This window comes from Lontra canadensis, unplaced genomic scaffold, assembly GCF_010015895.1.
Source record: "Lontra canadensis isolate GAN:19392208 unplaced genomic scaffold, GSC_riverotter_1.0 scaffold26, whole genome shotgun sequence".
NCBI lineage: Eukaryota > Metazoa > Chordata > Mammalia > Carnivora > Mustelidae > Lontra > Lontra canadensis.
The window spans coordinates 18,618,546-18,638,691 of record NW_022631020.1 but is presented as its reverse complement, the minus strand read 5'-3'; positions in this window follow the sequence as shown (position 1 = coordinate 18,638,691).

Below are 20,146 nucleotides of genomic sequence, written 5' to 3'. Positions count from 1 at the left end.
CAGGGAGATTCAAATCAAAACCACATTGAGATACCACCTTACACCAGTTAGATTGGCCAAAATTAACAAGACAGTAAACAACGTATGTTGGAGAGGATGTGGAGAAAGGGGAACCCTCTTACACTGTTGGTGGGAATGCAAGTTGGTGCAGCCACTCTGGAAAACAGTGTGGAGATTCCTTAAGAAATTAAAAATAGAGCTACCCTATGACCCTGCAGTTGCACTACTAGGTATTTACCCCAAAGATACAGATGTAGTGAAAAGAAGGGCCATCTGTACTTCAATGTTTATAGCTGCAATGGCCTCAGTCACCAAACTGTGGAAAGAACCCAGATGACCTTCAACAGACGAATGGATAAAGAAGATATGGTCCATATATACAAGGGAGTATTATGCCTCCATTGGAAAGGATGAATACCCAACTTTTATATCAACATGGATGGGACTGGAGGAGATTATGCTGAGTGAAATAAGTCAAGCAAAGAAAGTCAATTATCATATGGTTTCACTTACTTGTGGAGCATAAGGAATAACACAGAGGATTGGGAGATGGAGTGGAGAAGTGAGTTGGGGGAAACTGGACGGGGAGACAAACCATGAAATACTGTGGACTCTGAGAAACTGAGGAGTTTGGAGGGGAGGGGGATGGGGGGTTGGGTGAGCCTGGTGGTGGGTATTATGGAGGGCATGTATTGCATGGAGCACAGTGTATGGTGCATAAACAATGAATTTTGGAACACTGAAAAGAAATAAAGTGGGAAAAAAAGGTTATTTATTCTTTTTTGGTTGAAATGTTAGCTGCATCTAACCTAGATTCCAAATCTCCAAATCTTGGCCCAAATGCTTGCTCATCTTCTCTGCCTTAAGTCCAGTAGAACAGCAGCAGATGTAATACTTTCGTGAAAGAGTATATTCCATTATAGACCAGAATTCTTTATGTGTGCAGGTAATACACATTTCAGTGAGCTGAAAATGAGCTTGACTCTGCAAAATGTCATGTTATATTTTGGTACTTTTACAAGTAGTTTCAAACACTCGATCATTTTAGTAATGGCACATCAGTACTATTTTGTGTGCCATAATATTTCCCAGCTTTTGTCCTCATTTTTTTGTACTCCATTTTCTTCTTTTTCCAAGAAAATTAGATGAAAACTCTGTAATATTTTCTTGGAAATAAAAAGGTATAGCCTGTAGTGACTGCAATGATGTAATTACCATTATTCTGTTGAAGTGAATTTTAGACCAGGATGATTTATAAGATACAGTAAAACATCAATAAACATCAATTAGTCTGCCAGTCCCTGTGTGTTCACAGGAATAAAATGTCACTCCTGTCCTTGAGGAATTCATAGTTTACTAGGAGAAAGAGATCATGCACAGAATAGAGAATTAACAAACTGTAGTAGCACGACTCATACTAGAAAATTAAATAAGGTGATACAAATTTTGTTAGTGGAGGACACTCAGACTTTAAACATGCAAGCAAAAGTATTTCCTTGGAAACTGAAGGTAAATGTCACTTTCTGAAATTTGTATTTGGAACAAAGGAGATTAGCAATTACAATACATGTTGAAATAAAATTTCTAATTTGAAATATTTTTATATTTGTTTTACATATTTCTTTTTGATATCATATTAAAAGATTTGATGATACTAATGAATAGGAAACAATGTACAGAACATTAAAATGGGTATTTCAGGGATTAGAAAAGAAAAGCAATTAAAGTATGTATATTGATTGCTTGGATTTTTTTCCTAAAATTCCACTGAATGTCAATCCCACAAAGGAATATGGAGAACATAGGTTTGTGGAGGAAGAGTAAGAAAATGATAGTTCTTGCTCCTGATGAATGGGGATGAGAGGCAGATCTATAACATTAATTTAATACAAAAATAATATAAATGATTAAATCTTAGAGACACATACACAATTACCTATGGTAGTGTGGAGATAATTACATTAAGAATTAGTTGTTAGGGGGGCACCTGGATGGCTTAGTCATTAAGCATCTGCCTTCAGCTCAGGTCATGATCCCGGGGCCCTGGGATCAAACCCTGCATCAGGTTCCTTGCTCAGGGGGAAGCCTGCTTCTCCCTCTCCCACTCCCCTTGCTTGTGTTCCCTCTCTCGCTGTCTCTCTTTCTCTAATCCAAATAAATAAATAAAAGCTTTAAAAAAAAAAACTAGTTGTTAGGAAAGATGAAAGATTAAGAGATAAAGAGTTATTCTTGAGTGACTGCCAAAATGCCCATTTTAAGAAAAAAATCTTCTTTAAACATATGTGGTACTTATGAACTCCTTTGATGTAGATTTAGTATATTCATTCAATAAAGGATACAACTATATTTGTGACAGGACCATGTGATTATCTTCTCTTGCTTTTCTGTACCTATCTTGAGTTGACTTAGATTGTAGCTTTGGTATAATCTTATTGAATCAATGTAGAGTTGCATTTCCTATCTCAAGGGTTAAAAATTTACTCTGCATGTATGTGGCGGGAATTGGGTTGAGGTCACATTAAATATGGTTATAATGGCTAGGGGCCAGTTGGCTGGCACAAATGAAGATGATTGAGAACAATTATCTTGTGTCATGATATCTGCATCCACCTGCCACCCTTTGTCAAATGATGCTTTATCCCCCTTGGAACTGTGCTTGGTGGTTTGGGGAACAATAAAATTCAATAATAGTAATTCTAATCTTGTTGGTAGATGGCTAATCAGCCTTCATGTCTATATGACACCAAAATAACTAACCCTATTGCTGCTTTAATAGTTTGAATTTGTTATTTTGGCTACATAAAATCTTCAGAGTGAAAGTCATGTTGAAAATTAGCTGACAATACATGCCGAATAGAACTGTAAGGAAATTTTAGGTGACCTTTCATTTGGAAATAAAGACTATTGTGATGAACTGAAGGGACCATGGGATACTACTATCCTGTGGCTCTGAGGTCTGCTGGAGCCCTGTAGTGACATACAGAAGCAGGGAGAATAATGGACCAGCATAACTAGGTCTTTGACTATTTTAAGACATGAACATTTGAACGACATGAACCCAGTAATATCAGATACCATTCCCTAGGGAGAGAGGTGGGCTAAGTCTTGCAGTTTGGGTAACAGATAAACTGAGTCAGAGATTCCAAAAGAGTTTTAAAGATTTTAAAGATTTTTTTCAAATTAAAAAAAAAATCCAAAAAGATTCTGTATCCTTAAAAACACACTGTCATTTCCAAGTTAAGAAACAATTTTTGCTTTTAAAAATAGGCTTAGGGCTGGGTGGCTCAGTCAATAAAGCATCCGACTCTTGATTTTGGCTGAGGTCATGATCTCAGGGTCCTGAGATGGAGCCCTGCATGGGGCTCTGTGTTCTGCTCAGGATTCTCTCTCTCCCTTTCCCTTTACCCCTCCCCCGGCTTGTGGGTATGCACGAATTCTCTCTCTCTCACTAAATAAATAAATAAAATCTTTTTAAAAAAAGGCTTAAATAATAGCCTCAATTGTTTATTAAGTTGATCTTTTTCATTTCAGAAACTGATCTCCAAGGCAAGGTCCTCTATTTGACAGTTTTTGTTCCTCAGAGAATTAAAGACTTGAAGGACCCTAGGGCCAAGAGCATATGGCTGACACAAAGAGGGACCTGAGACCATTCGAAATTCCCACTTGTGAGACAGTGGTTTGGGCCTCAACTGTCAAGATTAGTTGTCTATTTACTAGAGTATTATTCAGTTTGCTCCTCCTTCTGACTGGGTCCTCTATCTGTATGGCAGACCTAGAATAACTGTAAATCTGACCAGTGATTTATTGTGGCCAGTCCATAAACTTAATGAGCGACAGGAGCGTGGGAATGCTGGGGCCTTTCCCATGTATGGTGAGCTCTCTGTTTTGCCGTAACTGAGTTCTGTGAACTCTGGCCTTATCACATTATCCTTCATAATACAGAGCTACTCTTAGACACCAAACTTTCCTTGGAAGTGATGATAGAGTCAAAATTATGTGGAACTTTTATGTGTGTGGTGTCAAAAATTTAGTGCACAATAGTATCCATTGTTAAGGGAAAACGGGCATGTTAGAAGCACAAATTGATGTTAATTTAGACATATTGCTTTAAGTGTTGTAAAACATTGATTCAAGCGTTTTTTTTTTTTTAAAGATTTTTATTTATTTATTTGACAGAGAGAGATCACAAGTAGGCAGAGAGGCAGGCAGAGAGAGAGGAAGGGCGGGGGGAAGCAGGCTCCCTGCTGAGCAGAGAGCCCGATGCGGGACTCGATCCCAGGACCCTGAGATCATGACCTGAACCGAAGGCAGCGGCTTAACCCACTGAGCCACCCAGGCGCCCCTGATTCAAGCGTTTTGTAGAAATGTTTTTGCTAAACACTTGGGGCAATTGACATGCTTCAGCAACCTTTGATTTTACATATCCTTCCTTTTTTTTGAATTTTATTTTATTTTTTATAACTTTTCTATTTAAAAATCAATTAATGTGTAGTGTATTATTAGTTTCAGAGGTAGAGTTCAGTAATTCATCATTCTTAATATAATACCCAGTGCTCATTACATCATTTGCCCTCCTTAATGTCCATCACCCAATGATCCCATCCCCCCCCATTCCCCTCCCCTCCAGCAACTCTCAGTTTGTTTCCCATGATTTACGAGTCTCTCAGGTTTGTCTCCCTCTCTGATTTCGTCCTATTTTTCCTTCCTTTCCCCTATGTTCCTCTGGTTTGTTTCTTACATTCCACATATGAGTGAGATCATGGGATAATTGCCCCCCACCCCTTTACCCAACTCTCCTGGTTGCTTGGCTCTGCATCCTTTCGGCACTTCTGTACTAGAGTTAATCTGTGGGTGCAGTCGTTGATCTGGGTTTCCATATAAACAGCAATTAGATTGGAGTTTGGGTTTTGTAAGATATACAATTTCTCCTTTTAATTTTATTGCATCGGAGAAATAAGGATAATATTTACCTTGCGAATTTATGTTAATAATGATCATAAACATATGTAAAGTGCTCAGGAAATTAACTAGAATATATGTTCATCCAGGGAAATGTCTGTGGTTTTTCTTTGTTTCCCTTTAGTGTGGATATTCAAGAACTGTTGCCAAATAAAAGGCTGCTCAGATACAAACACAAGAGCACATGCTGTAACTGCCTTTGAAAATGCAAGCCAGCTGGCTGCTCTAGACAAACGCTTAGGAAGAAAGCCTTCTTCATCTCATTCATAAATGGGAAATGGGATTGCCAGGCCTAACTGGCTTGTTTATTTATTTTTGGTTTCTTTAAACAATGTATTCGTGAATAACTATGACCACATTAAGAAGAGGGTGCACTAGGAAAGCGAGGGGTGACCTTTCACGAAGTAGTGTTATAACCATCTCTATATATGGAAGAGTCTAGAGATGATTCCATGCAGGAAACACTCTGAGTGGTGTGGCCTCTGGCAAGCAGTTGATAATCGGTGAGTATGTGTGTGTGTACCAACTTGGCTGGTGTGTATGTGTGTGTGTGTGTCTGTCTGTCTCACATGAATATATTCTGTATTATGGCTCTCTCCATATATACAGGGGAGAGCATGAAACAATGTGGAAGTAGGCAACCATCAGTTTGTTCTTTGTGTTTATAGTACCTACTTCTGCTCTTTGTTTGTTTGCTTATTTGTGTGTTTTGTTTTTTAGATTCCACATGAGTGAAGTCACATGGTATTTGTCTTTCTGGTGGGGGGAGGATGGAAGGATGGGCAAAAATGGGTGAAGAGAAGTGGGCCTCCAGTTATGGAATAAATAAGTCATGGGAATAAAAGGCACAGCATAGAGACTATAGTCAATGATATTATGGTAGCACTGTTATGGGCAGACATGGTGGCTACACTTGTGAGCACAGTGGAACATACAGAGAAGTTAATTACTGTGTTGTACACCTGAACATTGTGTGTCAACTAGACTCAAATTAAAAAACAAGACGAAAAGGAAAAGAAAATAAAGAAAAATGTGAAAATAAATGTTGACTTTTGTCTATCTATCTATCCATCATCAACATTTATTTTCATGCTCTTTATACTCTCCCCTGCATTGCAGGCTAGAAGCTTGAGAACCCTGTTTTCCAGACACCTTTGCTTTTGGTTCTGACTATAATTTATATTCTGTCAATGAAATCATCTCATGTAAGATCCTGAAGGTAAAATATAGGCTCAATGAAACCATATATGAAAAAAATAAGAATTCCTTTGCAATTACAAATAATAACTTTCCTAACTTATTGGTTTTGTAAGTTTGGAATTCTGATTCGAGACCTTTTCCCCTTTAAAGCAAGAAGTAGATGTTCAGCTTTCACTGCAATGATTGAATCCTTTATTTGAAAAAAAAGGGGGGGAATGCATTTTTTTCCTTTTGACTGACTTTTAATGTGACATTGTTTGAGAGACTGAGCACAAAATTTTTAAACAGATGACAAGGCTGTCACCTTTGAGTGGCACAAATTTAGTAGAGTTTTTATTATGATTACTTTAAAGTATGAAACCCCAAAGTTATTCCTCTATGCCTTCATGACGAAATTACATAGAGTGGCAACATTTAAGACAGTGATTGGGAGAAAGGCAAGTGTGAGGAAGGCAGTATAATTTTCATCTAAGGAAAGAGTGCTAGACTTGTGGGAAGGTAATTGTAGGTATTACTGAGCAGTGTGATGATCCTCCCCTACGAAAAGTTCATCTCCAAGAAGCATTCCATCAGGCAAGCTATCAACTAGATCTGGCCTTTGATAAACACACCCACGTTAATAGCAGTCCCTGAGATGAAAATGTTTGGATGCTTTCAAGGAATCACAAATTCATGGCACTCAATCTCTGCAGGCTGAAAATATGAAATGAAAACTCTAGTGTGCTGCCTTGAAAACCATCAAATTATAGTAGAATCCTACTTTTAGACATTAAAGGAAGACATACATAGGACATAGCATGTTACTAATGATTTTATCTCTCTCTTTATCCCTAAAATGATTTTAAGCAACTGGCTATGATATGGAAATAATGCTTCTTGGCCTGATGTAAAATGAGGAATTGCCCAAGGTATCTTCCATACCACACCCTTTATGAGAAAATCTGGAGAGTCTGTCCTTCAGAACTTCATTACAAGGGACCATAAGGTAAAGTCTTAATAATAAGCCTCCTCATGTGGTGTTTAAGATAGACCTAACTTCATTCTAGAATCTACCCAATATTTGGAATGTTGTGATTCTGAAGCTTACATTTACAGTGTTGTTGTAAACTTAATTCCCTAGAAAGTTAGGAGACAAGGATTTATTCTCTGTTCTTGTTACTAACTTGAATTTGGCAAATTCTTGTTACCTTTCAGTGCTGCAAATTTAGTAACAGCAGAAGAATGTCTTATTACAATGCTTATATTACATGAATTCTAAAACTAAGTTTGGTGATTTGGAGGGAAGGTAGTTAGGTGGACAGTTTACTTTTCATCTAATGAAACATTTAACTTGCGAAAGGTAATCATAGTATTACCGGAAAAAGTGGAGTTTCTTCACTGACAAAATAGACTTCCTTTTGAAGAAAAGGGTGTCAGTTTTATCCTATTGGGAAATTTTTCAAGCCAATATTTTATGTGTTTAAAAAAAAAGAGTTTAAGCAATATAATTCACAATAACCAAAGTGTAGAAGTAACTGAAATGTCCATCAACAGATGAATGAAGGAACAAATGTGATAGATACATGAGTGGACTATTATTCAGCCTTAGAAAGGAAGAAGTTCTGACCCGTGCTACAATGCCAGTGAAACTTGAGGTCAGTATGCTAAGTGAAAGAAGCCAGTCACAAAAGGACAAATATTGTATGATTTCACTTATACAAAGTAACTGGAATAGTCCCATTCATAGGAACAGAATGTAGACTGATGCCTGTCAAGGGCTGAAGGAGAGGGATGGGGGAGTTAGTGTTTAATGGGTACAGAGCATCAGTTTGGGAAGATGAAAAAATTCTGGAGATGGATAGTGGTGAAGGTTGGATAACAGTGTGAATATACTGAAATCTATAGCACTGTAAACTTAACAATGGTTAAAATGGAAAATTTTATGTTATGTCTGATTTACCCCAATTAAAAAAATAAATTTAAAAAGAGAGTTTAAAATGACTTCAACGGCCTCACGTTTATCCTTTTTCCTAATTTAAGAGGGAAATAAGTCCTATATCTCCAAAATTCTGTGTCCCGGCTGCTTTAAGTCTGAATAAAATTATCACCAGTGCCTTTTGGCTCTTTTAAGATGTCTCATTTGGTAGGCCATCAGCTTTGAGACAAATCTTTGTGGCTTTGAATTCAGATACAATAGAGTTACCTCTAAGTTGTATCTTGCATTTGTTTTACAATTATAAACATGGAAGGTAAATAAAGAAAAATAATGTTACCATTTTGGAATATTGCCTTTTGGGAGATTACACACGTGGCAGTTTATATTAAAGATGTGATATACCCTGTCCTCTTATTGAATGTATTTTAAAATGCACATTTTGGATCAAGTTAAAGATGCTTATAAAATATTTTCTTATTTGTTAAAGGGAACCTCACTTATTGATAAGCTTCTTGTTTCCCTATGAATATTTGACCAACTTCTTCTGTTCTTTTACCTTTTAATGGTGCTTAAAGTAAACTAATAATGCCCTGAAAAGTTGTTTATTTTTCTATCTGTTTTCTGCTATAACTCTCATAAATACCTTTATGTGTCAAAGTTTCATGCCAATAATACTGAAGTGAGAATAATTTTTCCATTTTTTAAAGTAAAGTTACAATAATCTCTCAAGTGTTTTAAATTCAGATTCTCATCCAAAAACTTGCATAATATTTATTTTAGAATAGTACCTACTCCCTTACCCCAGCAGGCAGGTGGTAAAAGATAAGAAGAAAGAGGACATCAAGCACCTATACATATAAGGCACCTTGAATTTTCCTCCTTAATAGTCCCGTTTTTAAATTTTTTAAAAGATTTTATTTATTTATTTGACAGACAGAGATCACAAGTAGGCAGAGAGGCAGGCAGAGAGAGAGGGGAAGCAGGCTCCCTGCCGAGCAGAGAGCCTGATGCGGGGCTCGATCCCAGGACCCTGAGATCATGACCTGAGCCAAAGGAAGAAGCTGAGCCATCCAGGCGCCCCTAGACCTGTTTTTAATGTTGAGTCTGTTATTACTTATGTTTGGCAGGAAATTTTCATAAATGCTTAGTTCTTTTATGGACAAAATAATTTAGAATAAAATAACCATCACAAGGAATAGCCAGTAACTTATATCATTGTCCTGAATTTAAAGGTGAAAGCATTTATAATGTAAGCACCAAGATACTTGGAAGTTCAGGAAAGTTATTAACAGAGTAGCCCTTTGTAAGTCATGAGTGTCTACAGGGCCAGGAATGGGTGAGACAGAACTTTTAATGCTAAATACATCTTGGGCAGCAGTGATCCTGGCCTTGGACAGGATTTGTTATAACCTTTTTCTCCCAAATCTGTTGCAAAATGTAGTTTCAAGTGCTCCCAGATAGTTATGTCAGTGAGAGTAAATTTCGTAGTGGAAAGGCTGTTTGTTTGGAGTCCACTGGGAGTCAGTCATTTCCCCATGAATGGTTCAAATTTATTTTGGGTCAGTCTGAGTAAATGTTGAGTGCTTTTTCACATGGTGAAAGTGAGCTCTTCTGTAGGCACTGCCTATGAAAGCCAGATACCATGGCAAAGTTAGGATAGCTCCTCAGTCCTTTACAGGCAATTCTCAAATCCAAACTCCTCTGAAAACTCAGACTTTTGTTTTCACAACTTCATTGATGATCTTATTGGAGACCTGATGTGACTATTCAGAGTTTTAACTCATTCTACTTATTATAAATGTTTGTACATCAAACTGTGGAAATATTAGTGTTTGATTACAAATCCTTCCCTAGAGCCTGTCAGGGGCGTCCCATAATGTGATATATGCACAGAAATCAGAACATTTCTTAATTCCCAAATACCTCTGGCTGTAAGGGACTCAGAAAAGGGATTTGGGTCTATATACTATCATACATATTTGCATTACTACTACTAAGTAATGATATTCTTTTCACAAAACAAGTATTCATTGTATGCACATTATGTCACACACTGTGCCAGGGGTGGGATATACAATTATGGGGAAAACATACAATTCCTACTGTCTAGTTGGGGAAACAATCACATGTACAGCTATATAATTACAAAATATATCTCTATCTGTATATCTTTATGTCATATGTATTTAAATATACCAGATACAGAATTATATGTAATATTGTATACAGTATATTATATACATATTACATATATGCTATGTATATAATTTTAGAATGATATAGATAACCATATGTATAGGTATATAATTTCAAGTTGTGTTCGATTGTATGAAAGAAAAGAACAGAGTTCAGGAAAAAATGGAGGAGGGTCTAATAAAGATTAATGAATCAGAGAATATTTGAATGGAAACCTGAAGAGTTATTGGAGTAGACAGGTGAAGGGGATGCAGAGGAAACATGTAGAGGAAACAGGTTGTGCATAGGTATAGGCAAATGTGAAGGGCATAAAAAGACTATTTGCTTAGCACATGGCAAGGGTTAAGAGAATAAGATAAGATGCACTTTAGAAGCAGAAGAATCTAGATTATTTTGAGTGGACCATGGGAAAGACAAATGTTATTCTATTTGCTGGGGAGTGATATAATCAAATTTAGTTTTTAAGTTATCATTCTAGGATATCATAGGAATTCTAAGGATGAATTGGAGTTGTACAAAATTGAAAGAAAATAAAAATCATTTCAGATAAGAGATGATGGAGGAAAGATCAGAGTGAAGGAAGTGGAGATGAAGAGAAAGAGAGTCAAAATTTAATTTGGAGAAAAGACAGGCAAGGCTTAGTAATGGATTGGCCACAAAAGTTAAGGGAGAGTCTTGCTGTTTTCTGAGTGAATGGAGGTGTCACTTGCCAAGACAAAGAAGACTGGAAGAGGTGGGTAAATTTGGGGGGCTGGGATGAGGGGAGAGAAGAGTTCCATTTTAGAGACATGAAGTTTGTGGTGTCCAAGTGGACATCCACGTGGACATCCATGTGGACATGTCAAGTAGACATTTGGATACACAGATCTGGAGCTGAGATATAAATTTGGGGGCTGTTAACTTAGGAGTTATAATACAGATGGACTTAAAGCATAAGAATGGATGAGGATACTTAAAGAATGAAGACAGAGAAGAAGGTCAGAGGCTAACCTTCAGGCTTGTTGGGGAATTTTAACATTTAAAAATCAGGCAGAAGTGGAAAAATCAACAATGTGGCAGGAGAAGGAGTGACTAGACTGGTAGGAAAGGAACCTGGTGAGTGTGGTATCAAAAAGTCCAGGAGAAAAGGGTTTTAAGAAGCAAGTGCTCAAGAATGTTGAATGCTGCAAAAAAGTAGGAGAGAAGGGGTCTGAATGGCTCCTTGTTTTTGACAACAAGGGGTTAACTTGTGGCCTTAGAAAATCAGTTTCTATAACTGGATTATGGTAGGTCAATCAGTGATGGGGTGGGGTGGGTTTTTCGTTTGTTTTTGTTTTTTTCCACAAGCTTAGTTGTGAAGGGGAACAGAGAAACAGAGATAGAGATAGATACAAGGGCAAAGAGATTATTCAAAAGAAAGTCTGAATGCAGATGGGGAATAATGAGGGGAGAGAAGATGCTGAGATGCTCAGGAAAGAAGGATCCAAGGAGTTGAGGCCACTGCTTACTCTGTATCAGGGTACTATGATATTATGTACATGAACCCACTTTAATCCTTACAACACCACTAGAAATAAGTATCACAGTTGTAACACCTCATTCCATTCCAAATGGTTAGGAAGTCCAGTGAGAATAGCTCCAGGCTTACTCATGTCTACTAGGAATATCTTCGAAGTTCAAAGGAAAGTGCCCATGTTTCTATCTTGCTCGCCTTGGTTGCCTCCAGTCCCTGCCAACTTTGCTCTCAGCGGGGGCTCACAGAGTCCTTCTTCTCTTAGTCTCTTTCTGTCTCATTCTCATTTCCATGTCATCTTCTGCCCTCTCCCTCAGTCCTGACTTTTTGTCACTGTACTACTTTTACTTATTTTAGTAAGTTCTCTTTGAATTGTATCCCCCATTCATGGGAATCATCCATAAAGTTCAACAAAAGCTAATATTGATCACTTCCTATAGCACATCTTGGATTTATTCACTTTATTAAATGACTATTGTGTGCTAAGTACTATACTATACAGTGGTGAACAAACAGATATGGGGCTTATATTCTAATGTGTTTGTATGTATGGAGGAGTGCAAATGCTTGGTGAGTGAACCAATAAATTATTTTAAAAAGATAATTTCAGGTTATGATGAATTCTATGGACAAAATAATCCAGAGTAATGTGATGGGGAATTGAGTGTTTCCTTTAGATTGGGAGGTCAGGATAGTTCTGAATACCGTGCGAAAAGACCCCTCTCCACAGGGGATCAAGATGGAAACAAAGAGAACCTACCTTGACCTACTAGGGAGAATTGATATAAATCAAAGAAGTGAAGGGGAAGGGTATGTGGTGTAGCAACCTACTCCCATTTCACAGTCAAAGATGCAGATGGGGTTACCTAGTCTGTTCAAGGCTCTTTGACTCAAAAGGGATAACATTATGATTCTAGGCTCTGGCTAATTATTTCCTGAATAAAAGCACCTGTTCTAAGCCTACGGTATATCCAAGGAAGACTTGAACAGACTAATTTACCGGGCTCTTTAAGTGAGGCTATTACCAAAATAAGCATCTTTGGATGAAATGATTTATGTGCAAAGGTACTGTGAATCTTTTGGAGACAGTGGGCAATGTCAAATCAAGACTTTCACTGCCACAGCATGTTATCATTGTGAAATGTCATTTTTTTAGACAGGTCTTAAAATTCTGCCAAAGGCCACTTAATCTTTCCCTTCTCTTCTAGGAAGGAATGTGCCTAAATTTTCCCAGAAAAATGGGTGTTCCCCTCAGAGAAATAGATTGCTCAACCTTGCTCAGTGACAGCCAACTACAGAAAAATCACAATAATTAAGGCAGAATTTTTCTTTCTTTTTTATACCCTACCAAAATTATTTAATAGAAATCTAAGACTCCACATGGTGGTCTGTGCTTCACAATTGCAGAAAAGGATCTAGAAGTTGCTGTTGCTTGATTGGTTTGACATCCCTCCAAGATATCCACCAGACACCCGGGGTATACTGGAAGTTATAACTACGGAGCATGACTTTGTAAAGTATGGGGAGGTGCTTCTTCTGATTCGTCTTTTATCTTGCAAACAGTTTAGGGGACTATAATGGATAGTATATAAAGCCAAGAAATAGCCTACCTATTTTAAAAGAGCAAAGGGAATGAAATGATCATTACATGGTTAGAAAATAAGATTTATGAGGAAGGATTAAAGAAGATGGGAGAATGAATAGAAACTTGAAAGTTATCAGATGTCAGATTGGTGCTTGTTACTATTTCTTCCCCATTTCTGGGCTGGACCTCAGGGTCACCTGAAAATCCTCTGGAGTACCTCAAGGAATCTCTGTAAGCTCTTCTTCCTACCTCTATTCTATTCCTCCTTCTTCTGGTGTCCTCTTCCCTTTCTCTCCCATTTCTTCATGCCTGGTTTATTTCCTCCTACCAACACCTTTAGTTAATTGTCTTACGAAACTGTATTGTTTCCTGGCTCTCTGCCCTTTTCGTAAGAACCATTTGCCATTCCCATCTAGTGGTTAACTAAAGATGACCCTTCACGTTGGTTTCTGGCACATAGTTTTGCTTACTAAATGTTTTTTGAATCGAATATTTATAACAATATCTTTGCGATGGCTATCTTATGTGAGTCTGGCCCTTTGTGAATGAGTGACACACACACAGAGAAAATAGCAGGTCTGTATATTCACAGCAATTCCCAGCTGCTTGGTTTTCCCATTCCAGCTCCCACCCGTGAAGATCTTTAGAATGACATCAGTTTTCTCAGGCTGGTATATTGGTTGGGACAGGCCAACTGCTACGACACAGAATGTCAAACCTGTGAAGTTCAAAATTTGGATTGGAAATCCAAAATAAACGTTTGTCACTCGTATGAGGCTGGCTGGCTGGCTAAGGTTTTATGGGGCTGCTGTCCTCTGAATAGCAATGCGGGCTTTAGATCCTCTTCTTGATCCTTGGATTTTTCCATTCAGTGGGTACAAGGGGGAAAAAAGAGAGAACTGTGTATGTGAGGCCTGGAAGTAGTATAGAATTATTCATATACAGTTCACTCTATACATAGTTCATTGACCGACACCCAGTCACAGGCTGGATCCAACTGGAAAAGTGGCTATGACATGTCCAACCCAGCAGTGTACTTGGAAAGAAAGGAAAAAATCATTTGGTGAACAACTAACTCATTGTTGGCACAGATGCCATGAGTGAGCTTCTACTTCTTTCTTTCTTTCTTTTTTTTAATTTTATTTATTTATTTGACAGAGATCACAAGTAGGCAGAGAGGCAGGCAGAGAGAGGAGGAGGGAAGCAGGCTCCCTCCTGAGCAGAGAGCCTTATGCAGGGCTTGATCTGAGGACTCTGGGATCATGACCTGAGCCAAAGGCAGAGGCTTTAACCCAGTGAGCCACCCAGGCGCCCCATTCTATTTCTATTAATCAAATGACTCTAACTAAAATGTTAACGTAAAGTATGGCTGCCATAAAGCGTACATACAAAATCTTCAAAGAATCTTACCTTTGGGAAACCATTACATTTTGACATACAGGGTTAAGGAAATGAAGTCAAACACATGAAATTATACTGAAGGTTAAAATACACATGGTTGATACACCAGAATTGTGACCCTGCCAATATATTAAATGTTTCTCATCCAAAACCATTAGGAATATTATAGTGTCCACTGAAGACAATTCAGTCACACCTTTGCCGTTTTTGCAGGATATCGGACCCTTTCCCATTTCTCTCATTTTAATATTTATTTTAATATTTTCAAAAAAAGAAAAGCCCCTTTGTTTGATCTGCTTATGTGTGTTATCACAAAAGAATGAATGAACTTATAAAAAGGTGAGAAAGAAAGGAGGGAGGCAGGGAGGACAAATCATACTTAGTATATAAACATGTTCACACTTATTTTTTATGATTATTTTAGTGCTTTTTTTTAAACAATGGAGCCTATTAAATTTTGAGATTTTCCTCTCAACTATGAAAAATATAAACAAGCAGAATTTTACTTCAGTGTTCGTTTTGGCATCAGGTTTGATTATTTTTCTTTTCTTTTGGTTATACCAGCTTATCCCTCTGTCTATCAGCATTAGTTCTCCCTCATACAGGAGTACTATGGGCTTCTGGTGGAGCACATATTAAAAATAATGAAAGAACAAGCAATTTACAAACAACAAAACCTGAAGGAAGTTTGGGAAGAATAGCAGAGCTTGGAGAGAATAAGTAGAAAGCAGAGCTATCAACCAGATTAAAGATCAAAGAACTCAGCTTTTTCCTAAAACATTCAACATTATAAAATATCATCATGGGAGTTCTATGACTCATTCAAATGGTATTGTTGAGTGTGAGGATAGAAGGGACAGGAAGGCCTTGGAACAGAACAACAAGTGGCCTACACCAGTAGTCTAGCAGATTTTATTCTGAAAATTCTGTTTATATTTAAGAAACTAGAGCTTACTATCTTTCCATATAGTCATTCTTCCTTCCTTTCCTCTTATACAGAGCACCTTCCAATATGAGATACACTATGCAAAGACACTGTCCAATCAATACATCTTTGGAGGAATATCAATTAACATTGCCCAGCAGTTCAAGAACCTCAAGGCTGACTAACCTTCTCAAAGGAGACCAAACAGCTCCTGCATCTGGAGGTAATGGCCTGAGGCAGCATGGACACCTGGGAACAAAGTAGAGAACCATCCATGGAAGCTCTGAGCCCTGTGTCTGGATGGAAGATTAAATTGCCTTACAAAGAAAGTAAGTGCCCAGGGAGATGTGTTGGGTGAGTCCCATCTCTTGCTTACCTTCTACCTTGCAATCTAATTCATCTGGTCAAAATTTATTGAGTTACAAATATGTGAGACAATCAAGGCAATTGAGTGATGTGTGAGACACAACCCTGCTTTTTTAGGAATATACAGTAACTATAATACAAGATGGACAGGGCCATCTGAAAGGTACAATCAGGAACTATAGGTGTGGGTATGTCTTCCGGTGAGACTACAGAAGTTTCAGGGAGGAATCTGCATATTTGAATTGGGCTTAAAAATCTCAAACTTGCAGGCACATTAGGATCTGACCTTTTACCTTGGTACATGATTCATTTATTTGACAACCTGTTCTGTAAGTTACATAATTATAGCATATTTGCCTGTAGTAGAACCAGATCTACAAAAACCTTTTGGTACTCAGAAGCACTACCATGTATGAAGGCCTCTTAAGGAATCTTAGGAATCACTAATTCAAATTCCCCTGTCTCTTACAGTAAGTAGAATGACTTCTATGAACCCAAAGGGTCAAATATTTAAGGCATATCTGATTCTACTGCCCCTGTGCAAATCTGCTTTCTGAAAGGAAAAGGAAAGGCAAACCCATGGTCACAAATGGTTAGAGGAGATTTGAATAAAACATGGTCAGAAGACTCATTTTAAGATGTCTTACGTTAGGCTAAATGATTTGTTTTCCTGTGCATTCATATAAAAAAGTGAGTATTTGCTTACAAAAATGTAAATAAATATGCTCAATAAATTAATCTTTGCTCTATTTCAGGCAAATCGTTTAGAGATTTAAGTATCTGAGACCTAACTATCACCCTTGCTCCCTTTTATTGTCAACAAGTTAGATTAGTCTCTCACTCGGAAGGAGCAAGGATATAGTTATTTCCCACTGAGTCAGCTCAAAGTGCTTAGAGCCTTTTCCTCCAATGAGCCAGGGTGCTATTCACGGAAGTCCTAGTACTGGCTGGCCAAAGTGCTTCAGGAAATCAAAATGTGTTGGCCCCCCAAAAAAAAAAAAAATGTGTTGGCCCTGACTTCAGTCTTTATTCATCTCACTTAAGCCTAGAAGGTTCTTTAGTTCCCTTTGACATTTGCGAACTAGATCTATAGCCACATTTCCATGGTTAATTTAGCAGTAGCTGATTTGGAAAGCTTCTTAAGTGTGACATCACATTATACATATTTTTCTAATTTAAAATGGCTAACAGAAAAATTATAGACTGGCAATAATGGAAAAAATCAGATACCTAGGACCTTAAAATACTTTTTAGCTTTAAGGTCTGGGAATCTTCATAATGTATAGGATTAGTTTTTCTTCATGCCTTCCTCACTCCTAGACCAATTCTCCTTTTGGAGAGATTTTTAAAGACTAAAAGCTGAGTGTTTCAATGTCTGTCACCATTTTATCTGCATTTTCACCAGCGTTTCAGCAATCATGTGAGTCATCTCTTCCTCACCTCCCACAAATAGCGTGGGTTAAATAGAGCCATGGGAATTTTTTTAAAAAGTAGTAATTCTGACTCTGGAATCTAAAAAGACATCGCTTACATTAAAAGCACACACACACACACACACACACACACACACACTCACACACACACAGTGAACGACCTACCATTGCAGCTGCCTGTGAATGTTCCATAAGACGGATGCCAGTGATTTGTGTTTTGGGTGTTATCCTTGATCTTCAGCTGTTTTGGAAGCAATGTTTGAAATCAGAGTGTGTTGGGGAACTGACCTCATTACATCATATGTGCTGAATCACTGTCCTACAACTCTTATACCCAAGGCGCAGGGCAGACATCACATTGTCAATGCACTGTCCTGGAAATGTGTGCCAGTAAAAATCCTGGCAAGGCTTGTGGATCATTTTTACTGTTTTTTTTTTCCCCCATTGTTACATTCATGTGATCAAGAAGACACTTTGTTCTCTGTCTCTGTCTCTCTGTCCTTCCGTCTCTATGTCTGTCTCTCTCTCTCTTACAATCTCTTTTTCTCTAAACAATCAAATCCTTTTTTTAAAAAATTTAATCATTTTTTAAAATTTATTTTCAGCATAACAGTATTCATTGTTTTTGTACCACACCCAGTGCTCCTTGCAATCCGTGCCCTCTCTAATACCCACCAATCAAATCCTTTTAAGAAATCCTTTCGTTTGAAGCTACTGATCTAAGGACTTGCCTCGCTGCATCCCCAGTGTTTTGACTGCCCTCTAGTGGCTGTTTTGAATCATGTTTCCAAAAGAGTTTATCTTTTTGTTTCTTTACGGTGTCTCAAGTAAAAACCTGTGTGCTGGGAGTTGTCCTTGACGAATGTGAAGCTTTCGTGTTTTGAAAAGAACAAGAAAATAATGATGAATTTTAATCTCTATTTTGTTTCGTCTTTGCAGTTTGAAAACCCCAAACCTCTGAAATGTTAAATAAATTAACGCACCTCTGTGTAGCCTCCATCAATGAATGCCATAGTGTAAGAATACTCATTTTTTTGAAGAACAAACTGCTTTTGTCTGCACCACTCAATTTAAGGGAAAACTACTTCTGGAATCCTATCCAAGCTCTTCATTCTCTGAATAATTTCTACTGCTACTCTAATTATCAGCCAGGATGCTTATTTGTAATCACCCGCTTTCAATAATTTAAATAGGTAGTTGTTCAGCCAACTATTTTTATTCAAAATGTGACAAAAGCTAAAATTACATGTTGAATTTTATCCAGATGCTCTCTTCTTTTAGGACATGCCAACGGATGCAGAGCGATTGTTCATTTTCTTATAACATGTCAGAAGCACATCTTTACTTCATGAATCTAACCAGCAATCTAAAACACAGTCTGCAATTGATGGATCAGTTCAGTTGCTTACCAGAACCAGCAGGCAGGGCATTCTAAGATTTAATTCAGTCTGCTGAATCATCAAACATAACCACACCCAGGCTGTGTTATTCTTCAGATTTTAGAGATGAGCCTTTCACTGTCTGTCTGAATTTCAGCAAGGGATCATTTTGGCTGTTATATTTTCCTCCAATAATAATGGCCAGTTTGAATAAATTTATCAATATGACTATCACTACTTAATATTTCTGTAATGGCCCTTAATGTCTTTGGTCTAAATTTTCTTTTATACTTTTACATACAAAATTCTCAATAAGAACTGAATCAGACAAAGTCCAGATTCCTTAAGAAAAAATTTCTATTGTTTCATACTTTTTTTTTTTTTTTTTTTTTAGTCCAGTAATTGCAGCCTTCTGGGCTGGCCAAGGAGGTTTCTCTGAAAAGTCCCAGAGTTGCAAAATTGCAAAACTGAGAAGCTAGGTTAAAGGTTTTTTCTGTTTTGTGAAATTTGCTAGATTTTGCCAAGCCCCTGTTTTTGCACCAAAAAGTTTCAGGGAAAGCTTATTGTTATCCTTTGTCTGGGTCCTTGTTCAAAAACGGTCTATGGAGGGGCACCTGAGTGGCTTGGTGGATTAAGCCTCTGCCTTCTGCTCAGGTCATGATCTCGATACTGGGATCGAGCCCCGCATCGGGCTCTCTGCTCAGCGGGGAGCCTGCTTCCCCCTCTCTCTGTGCCTGCCTCTCTGCCTACTTGTGATCTCTCTCTCTATCAAATAAAAGAATAAAATCTTCAAAGAAAATTAACCAGACATTCATCAAAATGAAATCAATTTCATGGACTTTTCAAATACAGTTCATTGTGGAAAACTATAGGAGTACCATAGTCCAGTGTATTGAAAGTCATAAAAAAAAACAAAAAATGGTCTATGGAGTAGCTCATTGCTATTAGCGAATGCAAATACAAACAGTTGCCTCAAAGCAGCTCCGTAGTCCTTTTGTCAGTTTCCAATGGGCCCCTCGCCAGTTCCTCATTGTGGATTTTCCAAATTTTCATCCCTTTCTTCAAATCCACCCCACCACTCCCCACAGTCACCATCACCAGATTACCTTGGCTCTCACCTCACAGAGGAAGTAGAGTATTTACAAGAGCTCCTTCAAGTTCCTTTCATTCTATAACCATACCTGCGTTTGTGATCCCAGGGGCAGGGTTGGGGTTGGGGACGCAGAGACTCTTTTGATTTTCCAGGACCAGTCCCTCCACCTCACTCTTGTTTCCTCAGAGGTCTTGCTCCACCC